Source organism: Rhinopithecus roxellana, chromosome 16 (assembly GCF_007565055.1).
Source record: "Rhinopithecus roxellana isolate Shanxi Qingling chromosome 16, ASM756505v1, whole genome shotgun sequence".
In the NCBI taxonomy this organism is placed as follows: Eukaryota; Metazoa; Chordata; class Mammalia; order Primates; family Cercopithecidae; genus Rhinopithecus; species Rhinopithecus roxellana.
In genome coordinates, this window is record NC_044564.1 from 71,569,996 (window position 1) to 71,597,868 (window position 27,873).

Below are 27,873 nucleotides of genomic sequence, written 5' to 3' on the forward strand. Positions count from 1 at the left end.
TAGCTTGTAGAAATCTTGATGAAGTAAGGTGCTATTAAATGTGCAAAATAAAATATTTTAGTTTAGAATATGTTACTAATACCCTGTGAAAAGACCCTGGATTTAGAAACCAGGACTTGATAATCCTGGCTTTATGGATTAGTGATTTTGTGGCTTTAGGCACATCATATAACTTCTCCAGAGCCTCAGTTTCTTTGATTGCAAAATGAGAGAATAACATCTCCCTCATTGTGTTGTGGCAAAGTAAAATGAGAAAACATGAAAATGTTGCTGATAGAATGCTGGGTATCCTTTGGTAGACTTATTACACATTTGTTAATCTTCATTTGAACACAAAACCTAAAAGTGACTCCAAGTAGTCACTGGGGTCTACAGAAAAGCTGAAGGAAAGTTTACTTTTTTAAAAGAGTTGCATGTCAGAAAAACAAATAAACAAAGAAAAAGAAAAAAGCTACATTTCAGTTAAGTTGATTAGAAAGAACATTTCCTTAGAATGAGCTTTGTTTTTATCTTCATTTTAAGGACACAAAGCAGAATGTGTTGCTGGTGAATAGCTTTCATTTAGGAAATGCACTAGGAGTGCATTTGCAGAGATTTTTAAATATTATTTCTAAATAATTTTAAATTATTTCTAAATAATTTTTAAATATTATTTCTTATCTGGCCCCAACATACATGTCTTTCCCTAAGCCAGAGGAATGCCTGTTATTTTGCATGTCCCTGGATGTCATGCTCAGAGATACCAGAATTTAAATTCTTTTGGTCTGTTACTTGAATAAATACAGTCTCATAGCGTTAAGCTCAAATTGTTATTGAGTACATAATATATATTACCTCAGTCGAAATTTTACCCAAACATGAAACTTTAGATTATATGAAACAAATTAATATACATTTATAAAAACTCTAAATTTATAATGAAAGTCCCTTTACTGAGAGAAAAACTAGCATATCAAGCACTGCTTTAATCCCCAGCTATTTTCCTAGTTGTTTTACTTTTATTATTTCATCACATTTTCAATATGACAAATATCATCACTGCCATTTTACAGATGAGGTAACTGAGGCTGAGTGAAGTGAATTAAGTGGCCTAAGCTGTAAATGGTACAGCTTTCCTGGCTCATTAGCCAGTGCCCTTCTCCATGGAGAAGTGTAGTGGTTACACCAAGACTCCTGAAAGAGGAAAAAAATCAGCAAACAAATCAGCCACTTATTCTACAATTCTGCTGTTTTGAGCTTTTCTCAAAAGGCCATATTCTTAGTTAACTCAGTTTAGTCTCAGTAAGATTGATACAGCTCCTATGATTTGATATTCTGACTAGTAAGGGGAGCAGCTGAAAGCATTTTAGATATTAAGGAATTATTGGGCACTTCTTTCAACATCTCTGACTAATGCTCAGAATATTCATTTTCCTACAGAGGAGGGGAGTGTGATAGATGACATCATGTTTATTACAGTTTGCAGGGAATAAATGCCACAGGCCTATTGACATGATGGGGAAAGGGCTTGTCAGTGTGGCACACCTAATATAATCTTCATCATAAACAATGGCTTCCACTTCTGGCCACATCCAATGTGTAAGGCCCTCACCTGGATCTGATATTTTCTCCTGCCCAGCATCTACCCCTCCTCTTTTTAAAACAGCATCTCAAGTGTCTTAGAGGCTTTCTTTGTTTGGGTTAATTTTACGTGATGCATAAAATTGACTGGGCCAAGTGATACCCAGATAGCTGGTTAAACATTACTTCTGTGTGGGTCTGTGAGGGTGTTTCTGCAAGAGATTAGCATATGAATTGGCAGGCTGAGTAAAGCAGATAGCCCTCTCCAATGTGGGTATGCATCATCCAACCCACTGAGTGCCTGAACAGAATAAAAAGGCAGAGGAGAGAGCTGGGACCTTGATGATCTACTGCCCTCAGTGCTCCAATTCTTAGGCCTTTGGAATTTCCAGACAGACACCAGCTTTTCTGGGTCTATAGCTTGCAAATGCCAGATCATGGGATTTCTCAGACTCCATAATTGTGTGAGCAATAACCTAATACCTTATAGTAAATCTCTCTCTCTACCTTTATACATGTAGCTTTATACAGATACACAGACACACGCACGCACACATGCACACATGCATGTGCACACACACATTCTCCTATTGGTTCTATTTCTCTGGAGAGCTCTGACTAACACACCCTTTCTCCTACTGTGGGTCCATTTGATTTAGTAGGGAATGGATCCCACCCTCGGCTTCATGAGGATGCATGACTCAGGCCCATTCAGTAAGTATGCCCCACCTCCAGGCTGTAGGGCTTGCAGGGACTGGTAAGAAGCTGGGCACTTGACTCAAACTGGTGAAATGCTGAGCTTGTTGGAGGAAACACTGGAAATAGGAGTTGTCTTTCCTCTGGGGATGGTAAGCTGATGAGATGTAAGCTAAGAGCTACTGGTGGCTTTCTTGTTTACTGTACAAAGAACCTGCCTGAGAATACAACTAACTGACAGAAAAGCAAAGTTGAATGCAAGAGATACACAGAAAGAGGTAAAGGCTAAATGGTACTGCTTGAGGCTTCCTTAGATCTAGCCATTCTGAAGCTATAGGACAATTCAGTTTCATAAACTACTGTGGCTTTTCTCTTTTTTCCTTTTTGCATAAACAAACACAAGTGATTCTGTAGGCTTTTATATATTCAGTCTAGTTCCAAATCCTTTTCCTCCATAATTCACTAGATTACACCTGATGCTGAATAATGAATGTGCACAGTATACAGTGGATTTCGATAGAATGGAAAAATGGATCAGATGGAGTAGTACAGCCACCACTAAGGGAGGTGTATTTTGTGTGTGTGTGTGTGTGTGTGTGTATGTGAGAGAGAGAGAGAGAGAGAGAGAATGTGTATTGGCAAAAGAAAAAGACAGTATCACATTCAAACAACAGGTTCATATGACAATTATTATTTAAATAATGAAAATCTTCGAAGCTGTCCAAGATAATTTCAGACCCCAGAAGTCCAGCACCATTCAATTTTAGTCCACTGGCAACACTGAAACATCCTCCTCTGAATGTGTAAACAAGAAAGGATGAAAGGAGCCCTCACAAATGTAGGATACACCTACATGTAAGGGAAACTTTGGAAGGGTCTTTATCTACCTCAACCAAAAAAGGAAGTTCAATAGACAGAGGCCTCTAAGGATTGAACAATGCTCAATGTAGCCACATGCAAGCCCCCTGAGACTCACACTAGTGGGGCTCCCACAGGACAGGGCCAGGCTATGAAATCTCCCATGGGCAGCAAAGAGATGTGAAGAGAAGAGGTTATCAGAAAATGAAGAAAAGGACCACAGGGAATCAGTCTTTGGAAAAGCAGGGCTCAAGGTGACTGAAGACCACTGTGAGGGCTGTGTTCATTTGCCCTCTGTCATCCATGCACTACCGCCACAGTTTTGCCATAGCTGGGTTCTATCTCTGCTATTATTAACCTAGTACCTTAAGTGGACTCACTTTTCTTTCACTTCCTCGTTGTTTATAAGCATAACTTTTGAGAAATGGGTTTATTTCTCTGGTTAAAAGTATATAACCAGTTTTATACTTTTCTAGTATATGTTAAAATAAGCATATAATCATTAAAAATGTTTGTTGTACCACCTAAAATCTTTTCAAATGCCATAGTACTGGATTCCACTCATTGGGCAACACTAGTATATAGGACAAAGACTGGAGTTCAAGTCAAGAACAAGGGTGAGGATAAAAGTTGCTTCCCTTGAGATGCTGATATTGTCCAGGGATATCAGTTTCATCACTGCTTTCCTGAAAGCTCTACCCCTCCCCTCTGCTCAGGGCACTCCAATGTCTTCATACTACAAGGGAAGATTATTTGCAAGCAAACACTGGAATTATAAAAATGAGTAGAACGGTCAAATGTGGAGCTTTTAACAAGAGGTAAGTACATTATTGTTACCTCCTGTCTTCAGAAAGGGCTAAATAATGACCAAGGAGTTCACTGCATTAACCTATCTGTAAAAGCAGTAGATACCAAATGCCATACTTATGTCATAGATGAATGGCAATTATGTATGCATAACTGAAAGTATAATTTAAAAAATTCTCTCAAGGCTTATCAGAAAGCCACATTAAGCAGAATAAGTCATTTGTCTTTAAAAGCCATGAACTATCTTGTCAAATCACAAAACTGTTGCCACTTGAACTCTGGGAACAGACTTTCAAAGACAGATTTCTACAAGTTTTCTTCCATTACAATTTTACAGACACTAATAATGACCTCACTGGATTTTCTTTTGATTCATGCTAGAAAAAAATAGACTGTAATTTAGACATTGTTTGAAGATGGACTGTAATACTATAAGACAAAACTGAAGCCACCTTATTAAAGTTTTTTTCATTCTTTAAATTTCATGTTTAGCGCTTCACTGTGGATAAAATATGACAGCAGTAAAACATAAAACATGGCTTTCTCTTTGAGCTGCAAGGAAAAGATGCTTTATCTATTTTGTGACTTCAGGTGGAGTAATGGTTTCTCATCCTTCTAATAATCACTCTTTATCCACTCAGCCTGCTTTATTTTTCTTCCTAGCACTTGTCACTATGCATCACTATCTTATTTGCTGTATTTATTGTCTCTTTCCTCCACTAAATGTAAGCTCTATGAGGGCAGGGACTTCATATTAGTTATGTAGTCTCCCATCACCTAGCAAAATGCCCAGTACATAGAAGGTGCACGATAAAAATTTGTTAGATGAATGAATGTTGATTAATGACCAAACCTTTACAATCAGCAAACTGTCTCATTTTTCAAGCTTTACCCATCAGCTTTATATCCCCAAAATACATACTTCTTAGCCATTTGACCTTTGGCAAGTCACTTAACCACATAACTTCTAACAGGTTGTGTTTCTGTCTATAAAATGGGGACATCATTGACTGATAGGGCATTTGTGAGCATAAAATGAGGTAACATCCATGAAAGTGTTGGTTTGTCTATATTTATGTATTTATTTACTTCTTTATTTTTAGTATTATTATACTTTAAGTTCTAGGGTACCTGTGTACAACGTGCAGGTTTGTTACATATGTATACATGTGCCATGTTGGTGTGCATATACCCAAAGGATTATAAATCATGCTGCTATAAAGACACATGCACACGTATGTTTATTGTGGCACTATTCACAATAGCAAAGACTTGGAACCAACCCAAATGTCCATCAATGGTTTGTCTATCTTTGTAATCAGGTCTCTAGTCATTCATCTGTCTATGTATGAATGCAGCCTGTTGGCAAAGGATCTGGTCCACGGTAGGTGCACCATGACTGTTTACTAGTTTATTAATTTTTAATTTTAATTTTGCTACAGGAAGTAATGATTTCTTTTTCAGTTGTTGATGGCCCTGCCTAAAACCAAGGACAAGAAATCACTAGATGAAAGCATTGCCTTTATATACCTAAACTCTTACTCTTTATATATCTTCAATATAAAGAGATTTAAAAATGGTGTTTTCTCCAACCAAGTACATTTAGAGGACAAAAATAAGAAAAGGACATCGACAAGACTGATAAGCACTAAAGTCATCTTCCCTGTCCCGCCTAAAAGGTCAGTTTCATTTTTAAGATGCTTCTCATGTACAGAAGACAGTGTTGGGAAAAGATGAGTTTGATTTTTATAAAGGTGATTTCCGAGGCACTCTTTAAAAAACAAACAAACAAACAAACAAACTTCTTCCCTTTCTTCCTTCCTTTCTTTTTCTTTATTTTTACTTGCCTTTATTCATTAACTAGAATTAAATTAAGTTTTTGGTTATTTCCCACAAGCAAGATAAATATCTAAAAAACAGATAGGTCCGGGGAGGAAAAATGGTCAATAGAAACTTTCTTAGAAGATGAAAAGGTATGTTAAATCCTCTTCAAATTGTAATTTTCAAATTCTCACCACTAAGACAAAATTAATCAGTTCAACTAAAACAGAGTTGCCAATTAAAACATGGTTAACTAGGATTCTCTTTAAAAAAATCCCAAATCTTACACTGTTCATTCTAAATAAACATGCTTTTAATAGATTAGGAAAATAATTACCTATTTGCACAGGAAAATAATAAATGATGAAATCTCAACAGATAGGGTAAAGGTATACAGAATATTGTCTTAGCAATTGGCTCAATCACTTCCCACTCAGTGTAAATGCTTCAATAAGAGGTATTTTATACAAGGAAAGTTCTAAATCAAGGTTTTTACAGATCACATTTATGTAAGTATTTGTTCTCTCACTAATGGAAGATTTCCTCTCTATTATCTTTTCTAAACAATTTGTTAACCAGAGGAGAGGAAAACAAAATACTTTTTTCTAACATTCTATCGAGGACTTATAATTTATTTTACGTTTATTCTCTGATAAAGAAAAGGCTACAGGGAAACTAGCAGGTGAAAGACTTTCTAAATATAAATGCTGCCCAAAGGAAAAAAGAACTATGATTAGATTATTACGCATAGTATGCATCAAGGGTTAAAATTCGTATACTGAGAAATGCATGTCAAATTGCACAGATTTTAAAATTCACTTTTAGGAATTTATCATAAAGAGTTCAGATGTGCACAAAGACAAACTTCAAAGGATAATCATGGCATTATTAGTTACAGAGGTAAAAAAAAATACAAATCCTTGTTTCCCACCGCATTCAGGCAAGTGAGACTACCCTATGGAGACAGGAGGCTGATCATCTGTGGAATTTAAACTAGGAAGCTTGGACTCAGAGATACCAAACACAGCCACGGGCAAGCATGGCGTACAGAGTGAAAATGGAGGAACTGAGAAAATGGCTGTACTAGGTCCCTCATCAAGTTGATTTCCCTGTTTTTTCTTTTTCCTCTGGCAAAGATGGGAGCTGAGGAAGCCTGTCTGGAGGAAGCAAATGACCCCAGAGAAAAGGCCGTTGGAGATTTAAATTTGGGGCAAATAAAAAGGTTGGCCAGCTATATATTTATCCTAGAGCAGCAGTACTAACTGGAACGGGATGGGGGTGGGCTTCCCCATCGGATAGAAACATTTTTGATTTCCATAACTGGAGGGACATGATGCTACTGGCATCTAGTGGGTAGAGGCTAGGGAAGCTGTTAAACATCCTATAATGCACAGAATAACAAAACAGCCCTCACAACAATGAATTATCCAGCCCCAAATGTCAGTAGTGCCACTGTTAAGAAACCCTGTATTAGAGTGAAGCCCACAGTTCACACCTGTCCCATGTCCCCATCACTCACACAGGACTTCCGAAGGCTCTTTTGGGCTTTACCCTCAAATATGATTGGCTTGCCTTTACCAGACACTTGAGGAAAGACCTCACAATGAAAGTCAGAGACAAAAACACACAAACACCAACCAAACAACTGAGTAAGAAAAAATGCATTGGAGAAAACAGAAACCATTAAAAAAAAAAACTTAAAAAGAAAAACTGTATTTGATACAACCCAATCTGAAATACAATTTGGCAATATCTAGCAAACTTGAAGTTAAACCCACCTGAAACCCAGCAATTCTGCTTGTAGGGATTTATTTTAGAGGAATTCCTGCACATGTCACTAGGAGACACGCACAGATTATTCATAGTAGCATTGCTTGTTAGTAGCGGAAAAACAAAACAAAATAAAACAAAACAAAACAAAACAAAACAAAACAAAAAAAAACCTAGAAAAAATCTAACCCTTCACCAAAAGAGAATGGATAGATTAATTATAGACTATTCATATAACTGAATGCCAAAATCACTTAAAATGAACGACTTAGAGCTAAGTATTTCAATACAGATATACTTCATAAATATAATGTTGACTTAAGGAAAGCAAATTACAGGAGACCACATGCATTAAAACACTATACAAAGTTAATAAGCTTTGAATAAACACATGCAACAACTTTACCATATCTCCTTTAAGGCAGGGGTCCCCAACCCCTGGACTGTGGACCAGTACCAGTCTGCGGCCTGTTAGGAACCAGGCTGGACAGCAGGAGGTGGGCAACAGGTGAGTGAACATTACTGCTTGAGCTTTGCCTCCTGTCAAATCAGTGGTGGCATTAGATTCTCATAGGAGCAGGAACCCTATTGTGAACTGTGCATGTGAGGGATCTAGGTTGTGTATTCCTTATGAGAATCTAATGCCTGATGATCTGAGGTGGAACAGTTTCATCGCAAAACCATCCTCCCCACACCCCTGAGCCCCAACCTCTGTCTATGGAATAACTGTCTTCCACGAAACTGGTCCCTGTGTCCAAAAAGGTTTGGGACTGTTGCTTTAAGGATTCATACTTGTCTACCAAATCTATAAGGCAATACATTTTAGTTATCCTCCAGACTCAAGATGGAGGTCACCTCTGGGAGGCTGGCAGGAAGAAAAGTAACTGGAATGTGTATTCAGATAACTTCGAGTATGTGATGTTTTATTTCTTAAGCTGCATTTTGGGTGTACTGGTGTTTGCTATATTATTCTTCTATATCTTTTGTATGTTTTAAATTGCATTAAATAAAATCTATTTTTAATACCATCAGAAAGATAAAAGAAAATATTGCATCCAGTAAAAAGTAATGTCTCATTCATGATGTAGGAATTTAATTCCACAAACATGGTAGTTCTAAGAAAATCTAATGTAGTAAAGCTATTATATTCTTTAAAATATAAAATTAAAATGTATAGGCTTTCTTTAAAAAGTTTGTAATTTAATTTCAAATATATAATTTAAATTTAATCTTAATGGCATCATTTTAGAATTTTTTCTTTTCTAATAACCAGGTATATAAGGTAACTTTGTCATGTACATGGTTTGAAAATTTTATAATAGATCTCAATATGTTATATGCCATGTCGAGCTATTTTCTTTTAAGTGTTCTTAATACTAAGCACTGGGGTAAATTAATTGCTAAAAAGTGTAACATTATATTTGAAATATTTAGCAGTTATGATCCACAGTAACAATTCTAGGAAATTAAAAAAACAACATGTTAGCCAATGTTTTAATCAATATATTAAGAACCTATACAAGTGATTGCATCAATGGCTTTTGAAATTGAAATAACAACTTCTGAAATTATTTTAAAAATATATTTTTCTAAGAACATATGACACATGATGGGGAACAACACACACTGGGGCCTGCTGGGGGTGCAGTGGGACGGACAGCGTCAGGAAGAATAGCTAATGTATGCTGGGCTTAAAACCCAGGTGATGGGTTGATCTGTGCAGCAAATCACCATGGCGCATGTTTACCTACGTAACAAACTGGCACATTCTGCATATGTACCCCAGAATTTAAAATAAAAATTGAATACAAAAAAATATTTTCCTTGGCACTAATTTGTTCTAACCAGAGAACTAATTTAGGAATTGAGAAAAGCATAAAAAGTATCTGTCCTTTTTAATTGCATAAATAAGTGATACAAAAACAGTTCTGAGTGAGTTCTGTAAGTAAATATTATAATTTCCTTACACTGGCTTCACTAAATTATCATTTTGTCAGTTTAGAAATATTGTATTATTATACCAAGTAATGAAACATTTAAAAATATACATTTAGCAGGTTAAAATAATCATGTTCATCTTTTAAAGAAAAAGATCCTCAAAGAAGACACAATTCATACTTTCCATTTTTCATTGACATCATTAAGTACTCATTTAAATTAGTTTTGGAAACTGAAATAACTTTACATTTTTTGATATGGTGGCAAAGTTCACCTGAAAAAACAATTTCTAATCTAATCATTCCTTCATACATGGTGTGTTCCCTCTAAAAGTGAAAACTCTGTACTTCTAATATATATAAATATATATTAAGATCATGGCCAATACAAAACAAAGCAAAGCAAAAATGAACAAAAATGTTTTGATATGGAAACATTTTTATGAAATTAAATTTCCCTGGCTAGTTATTGAAATTTATCTTATTTAAATGATTTAAGTTTATTCTAGCAAGTGCTTCTAAGGTGGAGATGCTAATGCAGGTTGAGCATCCCTAATCCAAAAATCCAAAATCTGAAGTGCTCCAAAATCCAAAACTTTTTCAGCATAGACATGATGCCATATGTGAAAAATTCCATACCTGACCTCATGTAACAGTTCTCAGTCAAATTGCAGCCAAAACTTTGTTTCATGCAAAAAATTAACAAAAATATTGTATAAAATCACCTTCAGGCTACGTGTATATGAAACATAAATAAACTTGATGTTGAGACTTGGGGTCTAATCCAAGACACATCATTATATATATATATGCAAATATTTCATATTCCAAACCAAAAAAATCTGAAATCCAAAACACTTCTGGTTCTAAGCATTTTGGATAAGGGATAGTCAATCTGTATAGCTGTGTCTACCAAAATAAAATGGTAACCAGGAAGACCTCTAAAATTAGATTTGTAAAATCTCCTTCAGCTCTAATATTTCATTTACTCATCCCTTCACCTTTAATGACTTCAGTCCTTCATTTGTTCACTCCTTTTAGACACTTCCTATGTGCCATGCAGTGTGCACTCTGAGGATATAAAGAGAAACAAAAGAAATTTGCTTTGGCTATAGTACATCAGTATGAAAGGTGTGAAGGGATCACAAACCCAAATCTCAAATACATATCGAATTCACTCTCTGTGTTGCAGAAGGAAAGGAATCCTGCCTAGGTGACATGGGCCCACCCATAGAGACCTTTTGTATGGGAATTGTACCACTGCTGTAGCACTTTGCTCACAAAGTATGGCATATCACACTTCCATTCATTTACAGTGGAAGACATGGAGGCACAGAGAGGTGAGAGAACTTGTCAAAAGTCACAGAGCAAGTTAGAAGGCCAAAATCAGAATATATGGTCTATTGTAATATTTTCAACAAATGTATTGAGAACTTGACAGGTGTCTGGCTTAGAACCAGGAATGGGGGACTACAAAGATGAATAAGACGGAGTTCCTGCCTAGAGGTGCTTATGCTCTGGTGCTGAAAGTTCCCAGACTCGGGGGTTCTGGGAATTGCTGTAACAGCTGATTGTCTTGGCACCTACTGCTGGGTCTCTGAGTACTGTGTTAGCACATAAACAGACGTGGAACTGCATGGAGACCAGAACGCCTGGCAAAGTAAACATGGGGAAACAAATTCAGTGCGGCTGTAATCTGTAAAATGCAAATTCAAAAAAGAATTTGTTTCTACCTATCCATCTTGCAAAAGTCTTAAAAACACTCAAAGTGGAGAAACTGACCCTCTCATCCACTGTGGTTGGAAATAAAAATTTTGTGTTTAGATACCGAAGTTGCAGCATTTTGTATAAGCTTATAACCAGGAACAATATGTTCAACAGTAAGTGAATAATGTTTCACTAAATTAAGGTTATATTCATGCAATATTATGATGCATGAAGCAGTTTCTTAAGATTACTTAATGACGTGGGAAAATATTCATCATCCAATGTTAATTAGAAAACTAGGATATTAAGCTATACATGGCATGCTTTTTCTAAAAATACTTTTCTAAAAATACAGTATGCATGTATATCTGTATCACAAGCACTGGAAAGAAATGTATCAAATTATATACCATGGAATACTATGCAACCATAAAAAAGGATGAGTTCGTGTCCTTTGTAGGAAGATGGATGAAGCTGGAAACCATCATTCTCAGGAAACTATCGCAAGAACAGAAAACCAAACACCGCATGTTCTCAATGAGATCACTTGGACTCTGGAAGGGGAACATCACACACCGGGGCCTATTATGGGGAGGCGGGAGGAGGGAGGGATGGCATTGGGAGTTATACTTGATGTAACTGACGAGTTGATGGGTGCAGCCCACCAACATGGCACAAGTATACATATGTAACAAACCTGCACGTTGTGCACATGTACCCTAGAACTTAAAGTATTATTAAAAAAAAAAAAAGGCACCAAAAAAAAAAAAAAAAAAAGAAGAAAAAAAGAAATGTATCAAATTAATACTTGTGATTATTTCTGGGTGGCAGTATTACAGATGATTTTTATTTTTCTCCTTTGTATATTTTCCAAATTTTCTGCAAGGAGATTCTATTAATTTAGTAATTTAGAAAAAATAAAAGTAAGTCTTAATTTTTTTTTTCTGACTAGATGATTCTCTGAAATAAACTAACTGCTCCTGACTGGTTTCAGGACACCAATGACTCAGCCCTTCTGGTTAGGACACACGGATGCACTAGAGGGGTCCTGAGACCTGAGCTCCATGACCCAGACTTGTTTTGCTGCTTACTGGCTGTGTCTTTCTGGGCAACACAGTTCTGAACCTCTGTAATTGTATTTATAAAATGTGGCAATTGATGTCTGCCTCATAGATGAAGTTTAAAGACAGCATAAGAAAAATGCTTTGAAAAGTACTATACAAATACAAGTTATGTCTCACCTGAGACATAGATAAAACAGTACACACTCGAATCCCAAATGACCAACTTCTTGGCTTTATGACATCACTTAAATGACAGAACGTCTTTGAGCCTTAGCCTCATAATTTGTCAAGTAGAGATATTACTGGCTTTTTCAGAAGGTGGGTGTGAACTAAACACCTTATGCGGGACTCAGTAAATGTTTGCTTTCTTCCTTTCTTAGGCTGTCTTTCCCCACTCTGCTCTTACTCTGAAACAAGGATTTTAAAAAATGCTCTAGCATCAGCACTTTCTATTCTAATTTTAAAGCATATTATTTACTTTGATTTTTTTTTGATATGTTAAAAATGTATAGACTCTTTTTCCTTTCTCCACCCTTTTATGGTTTGGACCAATAGCAAACACAAAGAAAGCAGAACTTGGCAAAATCAATGTGAGGACTGTGGACAAATTTTATGGGGTCATTTGAGCCTGAAGTCTTCCACAGAAAGCTCTGAAACTCTAAGCACTTTACATTAGGGCAGGAAGAGTAGGAAGGGTGAGAATGTCCTTGCTTTGGTAGGCTGAAATTATTTCAGCAATTAGATCTCCTTAGATTCTAGATTTATCTAAATATACCTGTGACATTCTGTAAATGTGCAGAACTCAGAATTTCTCAGGCTTGGTTTCTGTAGTGTCAATTGACAACCACATGTCTTGAAGTTTTGTTTCCTTTAATTAACCTTCTCCATTTTCAAATCAATTTTCTCACTTCCTCATGGTGTTACTGCTATTTTAAGGAATGCAGACCAAAGGGATCAACATTTCAAGACTCCAAAGGTTCGTATGCCAAGCCTGGAACTTTGCACACAAATAGATATCCGAGCACATTCGCTGTTCATTCTGTACACCCCAACATAAAAATTCAAAGACTAAGATTAAAGTATCAGAGGATTGAGTCCCAAGTTACTATTTGAAATCTGGTTCACCTTGTACAAGAATCTTTTCTTGTGGGAATGTTGAAGATTTTTGAGAAAGAGAACAACCCACTGAAGGACCTCCCTGTTTAGGGAAGATTAACCTGTTAGATGCTAGTAGATTGATCAACGGAGATGATCTGCATGTGCCATGACTGTGAAGACAGATTAAAAAGGAAGAGGCAGATAAAAGACATATTGTAGCAGAATCTGCTAGTGCCCAGTCCATTTTTCCAGAGTCTTAGCACTTCACTGTGTTCTGGTTGATTTCTAACTGCCAGTGTCTACCCACCTTTAGTTGAGTGCTAATGAATTCACAGCCCCATGCCAAGCAGCACTCAGTCAATGACTGATAGGAGTTGATACCTAAACACTCCAGCTCCCTTGCCCTTTGGGAGGAAGAACTCTGAGCTGTGTTGTATTAGTTTCCTATTGCTGCTGTAAAAAAACTACCACAAACTAAAGAGGCCTAAGGAAACATGAATTTATTACTGAACAGTTCTGGAGGTCGTAAGTTTGAAACAGACCTTATTGGGCTAAAATAAAGATGCAGGTTTGAAGTTAGCACACTGTTGCTTTGAAGGATGCTGACCAACCTTCTGGTACAAGTAGACCCAAGCTGTGGCCAGCTTATTCTTTGAAGGAGCCTTCTTGAATTCCTCTTCCCTTTATAATCAAAACCAAGACAGGAGAATGTGGTGGTGAAAATTCCTCCACACTATGCTGAAATCAATCATAACAGGCCTCATCTTAATCCCACTTAATTTAATCCTGCTATTTAATTTAATCCATCTAACTTAATCCCACTTTGGCACAATCCGAATCTAGAATACTTGAGTCAAATCATCGAATACTCCAAGACTAGCAGAAGCCTACCCTGGATGGAAAAGGATAACAAAGTCACAAGGTACATAAAGTCAGAATCTCTTGTTTTTCATTCTGGCTATAAATAACCACATGATCTTAGACTAATCACGTAATCTCTCTCTGACCGATTTAATTTTTCATGTAAAGACAGAATTAATAAAACTTACTCCTTTTTGGAGAGATTTCAGAGTTAAATGGAAAACTCTGTGAACTTGCTTTCAGTTCTAATACAATAGCACTAATCATGATGATTCAAAGGACAGTAAACCTTTTGTTTTTCCCATGAATGCAGGTTTTAGTCAAATGCTAGCCAAGTATTCTCTGTACACTTGATGCTCCTAAAATATTTATTGTTTTTGATAATGAAGAATAATGTCTTATGCAAAGTAATCTATTCACAAACTTTCTCCCAGTTGGAACTGATATATGTTGAGCCATCTCAGTTATTCTGATAAAGCCCCTCACTACATTTGTATCTAACTTCATCAGAAACAAATGATCTTCTCGATACACTTTGGAGAGTTCTGCAAAATTTAACAATGGATGGTGACTTGTTGCATAACAGAACACTTGACTTTTTGCTCTATTTTAAATTACATTTGAGTATTTTTTATTGAGAATCTATTAAATCTAGGGCTCCAAGAACTGGTCTTCCAGTAGTTTACGTAACAATAGCTACAACAATAACCGATATCTGCATCTGGCATTACAGTTGGCAGTGGCTTCCTATAGTTAGATGTTGCCCAAACTTCAGTCATTTTTATAACAACAGCATGATATTTTGCCATATTTTCTTAATTTATGTGTTACTATTTACCAAGTGTTTTACCTTAAATTGACTTACCTTTTAAAATGTACATGTTTATTTAAAAAGTGAACTTCATATCACTACCATACCTAGAAAACCAATATTGTTTGCCATAAATAGAAAATAAATAATTCATTGATTTAGCCATTCCATAAAGTATACATATAGCAAAACATCATGTTCTGCACCATAAATATATACATTTATATTTGCAAATAAAAAATAATAATTTTTGAAAAGAAAGCAAATAAATGCAATGCAACAAAAACAAAACAATATTGTTCAGTTTCTGCCTGATACTGTTGTTGGGTAAAGGTACCTGAGCTTGAGATACATTCTTCTGTGTTTGTGTGTGTAAGTGTGTGTGCCAGAGATTAAGACAGAGAGAGAGAGACTTGCATATCTTATATGAAATTTAGAGACAGCTCTACATTGAGACTTTTAGTGAATTACTTAGATTTTTGGAAAGGATATGATGGATTAGAATCTTAGCAAGCAGTGCAGATACTGTATCCATTTTACAGATGATAAAGCTAGGGCTCAGAGAGATTACCATGACTTATTCCTTGAATACTCAGTAAATGGCAGAGCTGGGCTTCAAACACGAGCCTTTTCATTCCAAATCCTGTGCTTTCTCTAATGCACTCAAACCTTCTTGGAGTGAGAGGGGTTGCAGAGAGCTTAGATGAAGCACACTGAAGATCCATTCCCTCTGTCATTTATAATCCGGTCAAGGAGATGAGAGGGACCAAAGTCATAGATTTAAGTCGTTTCAAGAGAAAGTAGAAAAGTATATTTTGAGATAATTGGCACAAAGAATAATGGTGAAAATATTTAGCAAGTGAGCCCACTGTAAGTTGGACTATTAGGGGAGACTTTCTGGAAGAAGCAAGATGAAAACTCTTGTGTTGAAGGGTGGATAAAATTAGATGAATTGAAGATAGAGGTGAAGCCATTTCAAGTGATAACAGCACTTTGATTAGAATAATAAAAAATGTCAAAGCTCTGTCTTGGTTCACTGCAGATAGGGGAAAATGCATATATATGACAGGAAGTACTATGGCTACATTTTAGAGTCTTATGTGCTATAAAGTAGAATGAATCACTATTTTGTAATCCTTAAAAATAAACTATTTCCCTCAAAATATGTACGATTCAGCAAACTATCTACAGGGCTTTTTCTCCTAAGGAAATAATGATGGATATATACTAATATTTGCAAGAATGTGTCTCATCCTAGCAGGGCAGTTGGAAATAACTCCAGTGTTTGATCATATGGGGCTTAGTTACATAAAATTAACTACACCAATACTGGGGACCCTGTGCAATCTGCAGAAAAGATTTCAACCTTTGCTACTAAAATGTGGTCTGTGGACTAATATTGTCACCTTTACCTGGAACTTGTTAAGATTCAGTTTCTGATGCAGTAGATCTGGGGGAGGGCCTGAGATTCTGCATTTCCAACAAGTTCCCCAGTGATCTGCACATGCATTAACATTTGAGAAGCAGAGGCACATGATTAATGACATGGAGATATTTGCAATTAAATGAAACAGGCTGATTTCATAAGAATTAATTCCATATTATACTATATTGGTAAATTTTAAAAATATGCATACGTTCACACGTAAGAGAAGGAAATAGGGAAAGAGAGAGAGTGTGTGTGTGTGTATGTGCAAGACAGACAGATGGGAAGAATATATATTAAAATACCAACAGTGGTGGAATTACTGGAAATTATTTAAAGTTTTTTTCTGTGTTTGTGTATTTGTATCTACCATGAACATTCGTGCCTCTTTCAAAATATAAATAATAAAACTATATTTTCAATTCCTTTTCTGTTTTCAGAATTTTACTGAGTTCTTTCTGGAAAAATAAACAGGAACCCAGAGGCTGAACTGGAAGAAAATAACTTACAGGGATTTAATCAATGTAACAAGAAATTGTCAGAAGAAAGAAAGACTTATAAGATAAGAATTTTCCACTAAGTGTGAAGTAAATCTATGTAACCTTCACGTCCCTAGTGCTCTTGGACTTTATTTTAAAAACGAAACTTTTTTTTTTTTTTTTAAAGTAAAGGCTATAAAACTCCAGGAGCATAGAGATTTTCAAGACTGCCAACTGGGAGAGTACTTTCAGGATGAAACAGATCGGTTTCCCTTAACAAGTATTTTTAGTGGTTTTACTCTGAGTTCTGGTTGGGAATATTCCAGCAATGTCACTTAGAAGTTGAAAGAGGACCCAGCTGCTTTGTCAGAATGATTCTTTGCCTGCCTTCTCCCTTGGAAAATTTACCTTAATCTTTATTCATTTCTGTGAGTTGTCCCCATGTGGGTGATCCCTTTGTTCTCAGCATATGATGTTGAGAACAGCTTCACTATTTTTTTGCTGCTGGGATGTTTAGGCAATGGAAGTAAGTTAAGATGATTAAATGAGATAATGCAAATAAAACATTTATTATAAAGGAAATACTTAAAAGGTTGACTGATTGGGAACTGGCGTTGTGGTGTGACTATGGGAACTCCCCAGGGAAATATCAACTGCCCCCAAACAGAACTGAAGAAGAAGCTGTTCAAGCACCTGTGGGTATTGAACTGGAAGTGGCATCTGAGGCACCGGGTGGTTGGGGCTGTGATAGACCAAGGGCTGATCATGCAGCACCACCTCAAGAAGGCGGCATCCAGTGTACGTACCAACATTACTCTGTCTGGTAAGAAGCGCAAAAAACTTCTCCAGCAGATCCAGCTTGCCTGGAAAGAGAAAGCAGCCATGGAAGTGGAAGCCCCTCAAAACTATCCAGGACTAGTGAACCACAGCTCAAAAGGCAAAAGAGGACAAAAGTCCCCTAGGATGTAGAAATGAAGGACCTTGAAGATGCAAGCGAAACCTCTTCCTCTAGAAGATTCTCAACTGGATCCAGAAGGACTCAGTAGTTGTTTTAGAGGACTTTGGCAAAAGCAGTGCCCCTGTTCACCAGATTTCCTCCTCCCTAATCCTCCCATAGAAGGATGTCTTTGGGAGGGAAGAGGGTACAGAAGATTAGAGAAGAGCCTCTTTACAAGTCAACTCCATTTGTAATAAAGCCCTAGCACTCTGAAAATATTTTTTTGACTGATTAATTCATCATTCAACAACTGTGTACCATGTGACCATCATCTACCCCTATGGGCAGAGGGTGCAGATGATCCCAGACTTGTTTCCTTACCTCAAGATGCTTTCAGGTAAGAGGATATAACCAAGGAAACACAAGTACCCTGCAGTGTCACAAGTGCCATGACAAGGAGAGGGCCAGGTATCACAGGGGCAAATAAGAGGAGTACTAGCCCCATCAAGGGGGTGGTGGTGGTAAAGAAATCTTCCTCATTGAAATGACATCTGCTTTGAAATTTGATGGACCAGTAGGTTTTGGCCAGGAATAGCTGGGAAGTTCCAGACAGTGGGAATAACACATTTACACGTTCAAATATGAGAAAGAACACAAATGTTCAGGTGCTCAACAAACTAAAAGTGCTAGGATATGAGTGTGGGGTGGAGGGTGGGGGCAGTAGAAAGAAGGAAAATAATATGAGGGATCTGTAGAGCCTGGTCATGAATGGGCCTTGTCAGCCATGCGGAGGAAGTTTCACTTCATCCAAAGGGCTGCGGGAAAGATTAGGGTCAAATATGGTATCATGGGGGTTTTAGGCAGATTGCTCTGGGCACAGGTGGAGAAAGACTGGAGACAAGCCAGGAGGACTGCAAATCAGCCAGCTGGGAGGCTGCTACAGGAACACAGGGAGAGATGATCCTATCCTCAAGCCAATGGAAATGGATGACTATATATGAAAAGAGACTGGTGATTAACTGGAAGTTGGGAGATGATGGAACAGACCCAGAGAATGTACTTAATAAATGCCCATTTTCTTCTTTACTTCTCCACAGATATCTATTGGCCACTTCAGGCCAAGGAAAGATTAACCCAGTAGTAGTAGAAAAAATATTTTCTAGAAGCAAAATAATTGTGTGCTTAGCAGTTCTCTAAGTAAGGTCTGGGAATTCTTGAGGGTCACTGCATTTCTATTCGAGGGGTCTGTGAGGTCACAACTATTTTCACAACAATTCTAAGATGCTGTTTGCCTTTTTTGCTTTTATTTTTTCACAAACATGCAGTGGATTCTTCCAGAGGCTACGTGATGTGTGATAATGCAATTGCTGTGACGGCTAAAGTTATATGTGCTTGGATTTTCTTGAGCTTTAAATTGTCCCAGTTTTAATTTCAAATATAGTAAATACAGAAAGATATAGTCTCCATAACAAAAGCTCTTTGGGGATCCTCAGTAATGCTTAAGAGTGTAAAAGAAACCTGAAGCCACAAAATTTGACAAACAATGCCATAAATATTTAAAGAAAATTTTAAAGGCATCCACTACCAAGAGCTTAAAAAAATTATGAGTGAGGATAAACTCTACTGATCGAGGAGCCTAATTCTTATCTTAGTTTTGTCCTTTCAAATCGGAGCCGTTGCTGGCTTAATATAAAGATAATGCCTGGGATTTCATTTCTAGAAGAACACATCCAACTAGCAAAATCAAAGCACATACCATACAATGTACTAAGTAGAAATATGAAATCCATATATGCGATTCTGAATATACTTTGTTCCTTAAACTTATTTTTAAAGTTGGAAAACAGAGTCACTGAGTAATACTCATATCTTAGAACAAAATCTCTGTTGTGTAGGCAGAAAAGCAAAATAGAAGCGACAGTGTGGGCAAGTGGAAAATAACACAGTGAGGAGAAATGATGCAAACTAGACTCAGAACCAGAGCTGTAAATGCAAGTTGCCAACCCAAAAGGACTTCAGGATCCCCTATGAACCATTATTTCAAAAAACAAGGGCAGTTGGCTAGCAAATCAAGCATAAACCTGGTAGTCATCCACACATCATTTGAAGAGGCCTGGAGACAGTGGAGGACACTTTTCTGTGCCCCTGAACAATACCAAAGTGGCTGCCCTTCCAAGACGTCATCAGGTGTCTCAGCACAAAAAGTCTGGGGAAGGTCAGGATAAGAGCAATACAGAAAACAGCCCCAGAGACCGAGGGCAGTCAGAGTTCCACCCTTAGGACGAGGATTCCATATGGCTGTTAGGAATGTGATGTGGCTAGTACACTGGAGGAGCTGAATGCTTAATTTTATTTCATTTTCACTAACATAAATAGAAAGAGCCATGAGTCTAGTAATGACCACACTCGAGAATTCTATTCCAGAACTTTAGTGAAATGATCTTCCCAACCTCTGGAGAGTCAACTCTAAGATCTCCCATCATGGCGCAAGATGGGTTTGAATGTACTCTTCAGGTAAACACGTATGTGAAATCCTTGTCTCCCACCAAAACCCACTCAGCTTCCTAGGACATCTGCCAGCAAAGCCAGCTAGTTCTCCTTGGGGAGTTTGGAATAGGAGCTTAGTAAAGAGGGAAGCAGAGCAGACAAAGGAGAGGCAGGAGTCTTGCCTGCTACCCCATGTGACCTGGTCCTGAGCTATCTTCCAAATTCTTTTCCTGATACGTAACTGCTTGTTAGCGTGCTCCAGCAACACACACCCCCTAGTTCTTCCTTGAATATATCAAGCAAGTTCCCACCTCATGGTCTGTTGTGTTTATTTACTTTCTTCTTATCCTGGAATGCTCTTTCTCTGGATCAGGGTTTCTTAACTTCAGTGCTAGTGACATTTTAAGCTGGATAATTCTTTGCTACAGGGACCTGCCCTCTGCAGCACAGGGTGTTTAGCAGCATCCTTGTTCTCATCCACCAGATGCCAGTACCATCCCTTCCCCTAGTTGTGACAATTAAAAACTTCTCCAGACATCAAACATCCCTGGAGAGGCAGAGTCACCCTGGTTAAGAATCACTGCCCTAGATATCTGCATGATTCACTTTCTTACTTAATTTAGTTCTGTACTCAGATGTCACCTCCAGGGAATCTTTTTCAAAACCTTGTACCTCTCTCTGTCCCCTTTCCCTGTTTTACTTTTCTTCCCAGTATTTATCACTAGCTAACATTATATCAGATACTTCTTTGTTTCTTGTTTCTTTGCCTGCTTTGTTTACTGCTGTATCCTAGCACCTAGTATCTAGTTGATTGTTAGATGCTTTATAAATATTTATTGAATGAAGGAAGGAAGTACCTGCACCATTTGTAAAGTCAAGAGACAGGAAGTTTTCATTCTGGGAGAATGGACACATGTCACCAGGAGAAAAGCTTTAACTCAATTTAGCTATTAAAATCTGTATTGGTTGTTACATAACAATGATAAGGCTTTAGGGCATTTTCTAATAGTGGGCATACTTTTACTCACCTTCTCTAAAATTATGCTTTGAATGCAAAAATAAGTTATAATTTTAAATGTATTTGTCAACCACTTTTATAAATAGTATGCAATTTTGAGACCTAAAACTGTGGTCATGTCATATCATCAAGAATCTATGTTCTTACCCGATTTTAACATCGATGTCTCTTTGCCATTGTGCAAAAGACATTTTGATAATGAGAAGAAGGCCTGATGAAAGGCCTACATTTTCCTTCATGGTTATAAATTGAAAATGTGTTTCCAAGAGGTTTTTATTAGCATTACTGTGTATAAGCCTATCATTTCAGTAACTCCAACCCTAGGAAATGTGCTGAAGTCCTTACTTACTTGTAAGATTGAGGTTTTTCACCCCTGATGATTTGTTATAATCTTTCTGAATTCCTCAAGAATACTAGACTAATTTATAAGATGCTGACTTTCTTCTGGAAAGAAGTATAAATATTAAAAAGAAATTACAAGCACCAAGTAAATTGCACATTTTGGAGAATAAGGGAAGAATATCCCCTAAGTGTTGGTAGATGGTCAGAGTATTCTCCTACAACCTGGATCTAGCCAATTATTAAATGAAGTCCCATCACACCTCAGCTCCTAAAAATCTGCAGGGACTAAGAACTTCTGAATATATTAACTAGAATTTTTTAAAGTTAAGTAATTCTACTTTCACATTTTCAAGGTTTTTACTGATGAAAGTCTTTCTACAACAACACACACTGCTATCCTTTTTAATAACAGAAAATCTGAAACTCTGTGTGTGTGTGTGTGTGTGTGTGTGTGTGTGTATGTGACCTATGGCCACCCTTTGTGAAGCTGTGCATATGCACAAACAAGGGTGGGTGCAAGTCTCAGAATTAGGTCCCCAAGGGTGGCCCTACAATTTGATTCCTCCTCCAGATGGGGTGCAGCCCTCGCAGAACCATAAAGGCAGCATCCCAAGCCTGCCTTGTAAAAAACTGACTGCTGAATCAAAAGACCAAGAGCAGCCCTTCCCTTTCAGGGTTATTTTGATTCTTAAAAATAAAATAAAATAAAATAAAATAAAATAAAATAAAATAAAATAAAATAAAATAAATCACCATCTTTACTTCTGTTTCTAGAGTCTCAATTTTTCACTAGTCCTATAAACCTTGTTTGTGATTTCTACAGTCAGCCATTTTGGCAACCCACAACACTTGCCTTTTCCCTTTCACTATTTGAATGGAGGAGGAGCATTCCTTATGAGTCCTTTGAGAATTACAAGAATGTTTGTGTGTATATCTATTTAAGGTATACAACATGATGTTATGAAATACATACATACAGTAAAATGGTCATTACAGTGAAACAAATTTAAGATATCTATCATGTCACAGAGTTATCCATTTTTCCCCTCTGTGGCAACAGCAGCTATAATCTGCTCATTTAGCAAGTATCCTGAATACAATATGCTATTACTAACTATAGTCTTCATGTTGTACATTAGATCTTTAGACATGTTTGTCCTACATATCTGCTACTTTGCAGAGAGATAGAGAATAAACAGTGGTTCTCAGGGGTGGGGTTGAGAGGAAGGAAATGGAGAGATGTAAGTCAAATGATACAAAGTAATCCAAGAATTTATGTGAGAAGAGGTGGGAAAAGTCTACTTCTAAGGTGCCTCAACCTTTCCCCCTAACTCCATCCTTACCACCACCACCATCAAACACCATAATAATAATAATCAGGAAATTAACACTTCTAGGCACCTGATGCCAGACTACATTGTTTTTGAAGTATTTCCCAATGTCAAGCTTTGAACAGAATTATAGATACCTACAAAATGAATAAGTTTGAATGTTTTATATAGTATTTGCAAGGAATATCAAAGTCCTCTTGTATTTTCTAATATTTTGCTTTCAAAAAAAATCTCAGTGGATACACTGACAGGCAGAAAGATGATCAAAGATATTAACCCTGCCCCTTCAAGATTAGAGGCATAATTGCTTAGCTGGAGAGAAGCCAAGAAGACTCAAGTAGGACTCAGGTTTGCAATAATCTTTTCCTGAAGGTATAAAAAAAAGATGGAAACCCTTGGGAAGTATTCTGCATCCATCTGTGCATTAGCTTGTTCTTTGGAATCAACATTATGGCTCCTCAGACACCTCTGTGCTAAGGATTTTTTCTGGAAGTTGAAAGTTTTATTTTTCTACAAGACTAGTCCCTGTAGGCACAGTCAACCCATCCTCATTGTGTTTGAGCCCAGGCACAGTCCACAGGGAAGCTGGCAAATGTGACCAAGGCACACTATTACATGCTCCTCAGAGGGCTGGAGGGTACTTATAAATGCATTCCCTTGAAGAAAGAAGCAACTGGCAATTTTTATACAGCTGCATTATATGCTGATTATGTACAAAGGCTAAAACCAGGCAAAGTACCTAGCAGAAAATACCCATGCATTATTCAACTAATATGAATCTGTTGTTTTTCTAATTTGCTCTTCAAAACATGTCTTTTCAAGTTGTTTTGAGTTGCAGTTGTTTTGAGGGAGGGAGAACAAAAGTATTCTCTCTTTTCAGGAACAAAAACTCAAATAAAAGAGGTACCCCCCATTCAGCTAATCATGGCAGCTTTAATAATATGTGGGCAAAATGTACAAAAAACTTACAAAATTAGAGACTTTATGAAGAGCATCCCTTTCTAACCAAGTTATTTTAGAACAGACAAAGATAAACAATCTATTTATCAGGCTAGGTTTTCCAGGCTTTCCCATTCCAAGTCATTCTTATGTTTTCTTTCCTTCTTCTTCTATTTCTCCCTTTTGCCTTTCCTAATCCGTATTGCAAGATACCATGTACAACACACTTACCCCTATTTAACTGCACATGTTCACAGTATCCTACAGTCAAAAGCTCTACTTTGGCAGCAACTTTTTATTGATGAATGCATTTTATCCTGATTACATGACAATGATGATGGCTTACTCATTATTTCATTCAGCATACTTATTATGGGCTTACTATGTGCCAGGAAATGTGTGAGTCCCAATGACAGATAGAACAGGGTTCCTAGCTTCATGGAGCTCATATTCACTGGTTAACTACATGTATGAAAGCTTTCAGTAAATTTTGTGTGCAGTGACACTCTCCTGTGATCCCAATGTGAGGTGATTTAATTTATCCTCACATTAAATATGATCCTCCTGAACAACACATTGGTGTTCCTTTAGGGCTGATGTCTTATATTTGCCTTTATGCCACTCATATCTTGAGAGACTGCTGAGATCTAGAATAGCTTTTTGATAACCCCCTTTGCCTACCTCCCCTATCTGACCCTTTCTTTCTTACAGGTTCTTGGTGTTTACAGTTTATAGCCACTATCATCACCCTCATTCCCACAGTCTCTTTTCCTTTCCTATTCTTCTGTTGTTTGCCACATGTTTTCTGCTTTTTTATCTGTCTTTTGTCTTGGTCATTCTGAATGCTTTCAGTCTGCAGTCAATGGCACTACTATAATCTCTGAGTTTCCAGGTCTTATTAGTTACTATTGTTATTTTTATACACTCAAAGGCTGGGTAAAATATTCTTTACAACACACATTCATTGGTTCCACCACTGTTTCTTTCTCCCCCATCAAACATAGTTCAGTGCTATTCCAGATGCTTGAAGCTGTTTGTGATCTGATATCTGAGTTCTGGATAATGAATTACTGCAGCTCACTTTGCCAGAGACAGTGAGAGTTCTTCCTGAAATATAAGGTACACTCACAATATTTGATAAGATATAGAGGGAGAATTAGAAGGTAACAGTTAATGACTAGCACCCTGTAAAACAGGCCAAAGGGCACCAAGTTTTGCAGTGTATTTCTATGCAAACTTGAGCATATTGTGCTGGTTCACTGATTCTCAAGTTTTCAGTAAAGAAAATGGGAATGTTAGATCACAAAGAGAGATACACTAAGGTTCCACAGAAAAAAGATGCCTCACAAGTAGCCCAGTACACTCCGGTGCATTTTGAAATGGTGGTGGAATGAAATGGTTAGGTAAGTTTAGTTTTTTGGTTAAGCAAGAATTACCATATGCACTATAGATGAATTTCTAATTTTTAAATAATCAGGATAAAATGCATTTATCAATAAAAAGTTGCTGCCAAAATGTTTGCCTCAGAGGTCATTAAGAACATAACAACCAAAAAATCCTATTGATTTGTCTTTTTAAAAGAATTATAGAAAAATGGAAGTCTATACAAAGTCATCTACATTCTAATGTTAAACTATTCAACAATAAACTTACACAGTATCTGTTCACCTGTTCTGGGCCTAATCTATTGTTTGAGAGTCTAAATTTTTTAGCTGACTTTTATCTTATTTTCTTACTAGTTTTATACACCTTCTCCTCCTTTTTCTATGGTTAAAATCATCTGAAGCCTCTTGCAGTGATTATACTGGAGTAGGCTTTTCCACTAAAGGGTCATCAAAGAATTAGTTCTTCAGTGACCCCACTAAATGAAAATTCCACTAAAAACTTTTGTTACAAGAAGAAAATGCATACATGTGTTAAAATCTAATCAGACTGGGATGTCTAAAGACAAAAATAATGGCCAGATGATTTAAAACCTTTTTTTTTTTTTTTTTTTTTTGAGATGGAGTCTCCCTCTGTCGCCCAGGCTGGAGTGCAGTGACATGATCTCAGCTCATTGCAACCTCCGCTTCCCAGGTTCAAGCGATTCTCCTGCCTCAGTCTCCTGAGTAGCTGGGATTACAGGAGCATGCCGCGACACCTGGCTAATTTTTGTATTTTTAGTAGAGATGGGGTTTCTCCCTGCTGGTAAGGCTGGTCTCGAACTCCTGACCTTGTGATCTGCCTGTCTTGGCCTCCCAAAGTGCTGGGATTACAGGCGTGAGCCACCATGCCTGGCTGATTTAACATTCTTTGTTTTAGACGGGGTCTGGCTCTGTCACCCAGGCTGGAGTGCAGTGGTGCAATCTCGGCTCACTGCAACCTCTGCCTGACAGGCTCCAGCCATTCTCCCACCTCAGCCTCCTGAGTAGCTGAGACCACAGGTGTGTAGCACCACATCTGGCTAATTTTTTTTGTAATTTTTGTAGAGACAGGGTTTCACCATGTTGCCAGGCTGGTCTCGAAATCCTGAGCTCAAGCAATCAGCCCACCTTGGCCTCACAAAGTGTGGAGATTACAGGTATGAGCCACTGTGCCCAGCCAATTTAACACTCTTATAGCATCACCATGTTACTTGGACTGGCACCTGTGGCTCTTACTGGAAGTCAGGCTTATGGTCACTGCATCAGGGACACTGAATGACTAGACCATGACATGAATCTCATACATGTTCAAATGCTTACATCAAGTTTCCATTGTGGGAAGGCTTTCTTTTAGTTCATTGAAAGATGACCCATTTTCAGTCCTCTTCAACTTCTGGAACTTTAAAGTGTGGTGCCAACTTATTTCCCTCATGATTCTCTCTGAATTTATGCTGGTTTCTTGCCTGTTGAGATTTTAGAGCTGTGAAAGTGGGACACATTTCCCTTGACACATTTCAAACTATTTGAGAAAGAAGAATCCATGTGCAATAAGCTGTCACACTGAATATTAGAAGAAAGCAATCAAGTCCCTTGTAAAAGGAGTCTCAGTCACCTCTCTTCCACCTCTACTTCATATAATACCACAGATTTCAAGGTTCCTAAGGAATCTTCCTTCTGGGCATAAACTGCAAGACTTTATTGCTTGAAGAAGTTTTCTGGGGCAAAGCTTCCTAGCCTAGTGCTCCTAGTCACAAGACATTCTTTTCCTTGGTTGCTAGCGTTGAGTTTTGGGTAGGAGCATCTCATTATTCCTCTAGGGACTTATTACAACACTCTTGTCACCAAATTAGTAGATAAGAAAGTGTGGCTAAGATGTTAAAACCTTGTAGATGATTTGCTACCTGCTTCTAATTTCTTTAGCACTATTATTCTTGTTCTTGTCTGACCTAGACTACTCCACATCATTTTTTGCTTTATCTGAGTTCTTTACAACACTCTCAGAGAAGAGTTCTGCCTTTACCCATATTGCTTCCTAGACTTTTGCTGTACAGAGTGAGAGCTGAGGCTGAGAAATGAGAGGAACTGAACTGCTTGAGAGTTTGCATTTAAAACCTCCATTAATGATAGAGGAGAAAGGGCCCAGAAGGTTGAGATGCAGAGGAGAGAATGGAGGAACCAGCCTGGGTTGCACTTGGGAATTTATGGAAAGTTTCATTTTTTAATTAAGGTCAAATCGTGAGTACTTACAAGAATATCAGCAAGTTCACTGATAAAATAAAAGGGATTTCAAACTTAGACAAAATTCATATAACTACCTCAATGGCTGAGAAGGTTTTTATCTCATGTTTTTATTTATCCATTTGAATCATGCTCTCTTTGGATTTCCATTAATTGCACATAATAGAAGTGATCACACCTAGAAACTGTTCATCAATGCATACACGAAATATATACATAGTTAGGTGATTTCAAGCAAACCACATTAGCTTTCATGGTCTCAGTCTTCAACTGAGGTAACTCT

At 37.4% G+C, this 27,873-nt stretch overlaps 1 protein-coding gene and 1 pseudogene across 1 annotated transcript in view; one reads left to right on the forward strand and one right to left on the reverse strand.

Moving 5' to 3' along the window:
* Positions 1 to 27,873, reverse strand: part of SLC24A2 (solute carrier family 24 member 2) — a 266,259-nt gene that overhangs the window by 171,064 nt on the left and 67,322 nt on the right. The window lies entirely within an intron of this gene.
* LOC115893985 lies at positions 17,523 to 17,941 on the forward strand (annotated as a pseudogene).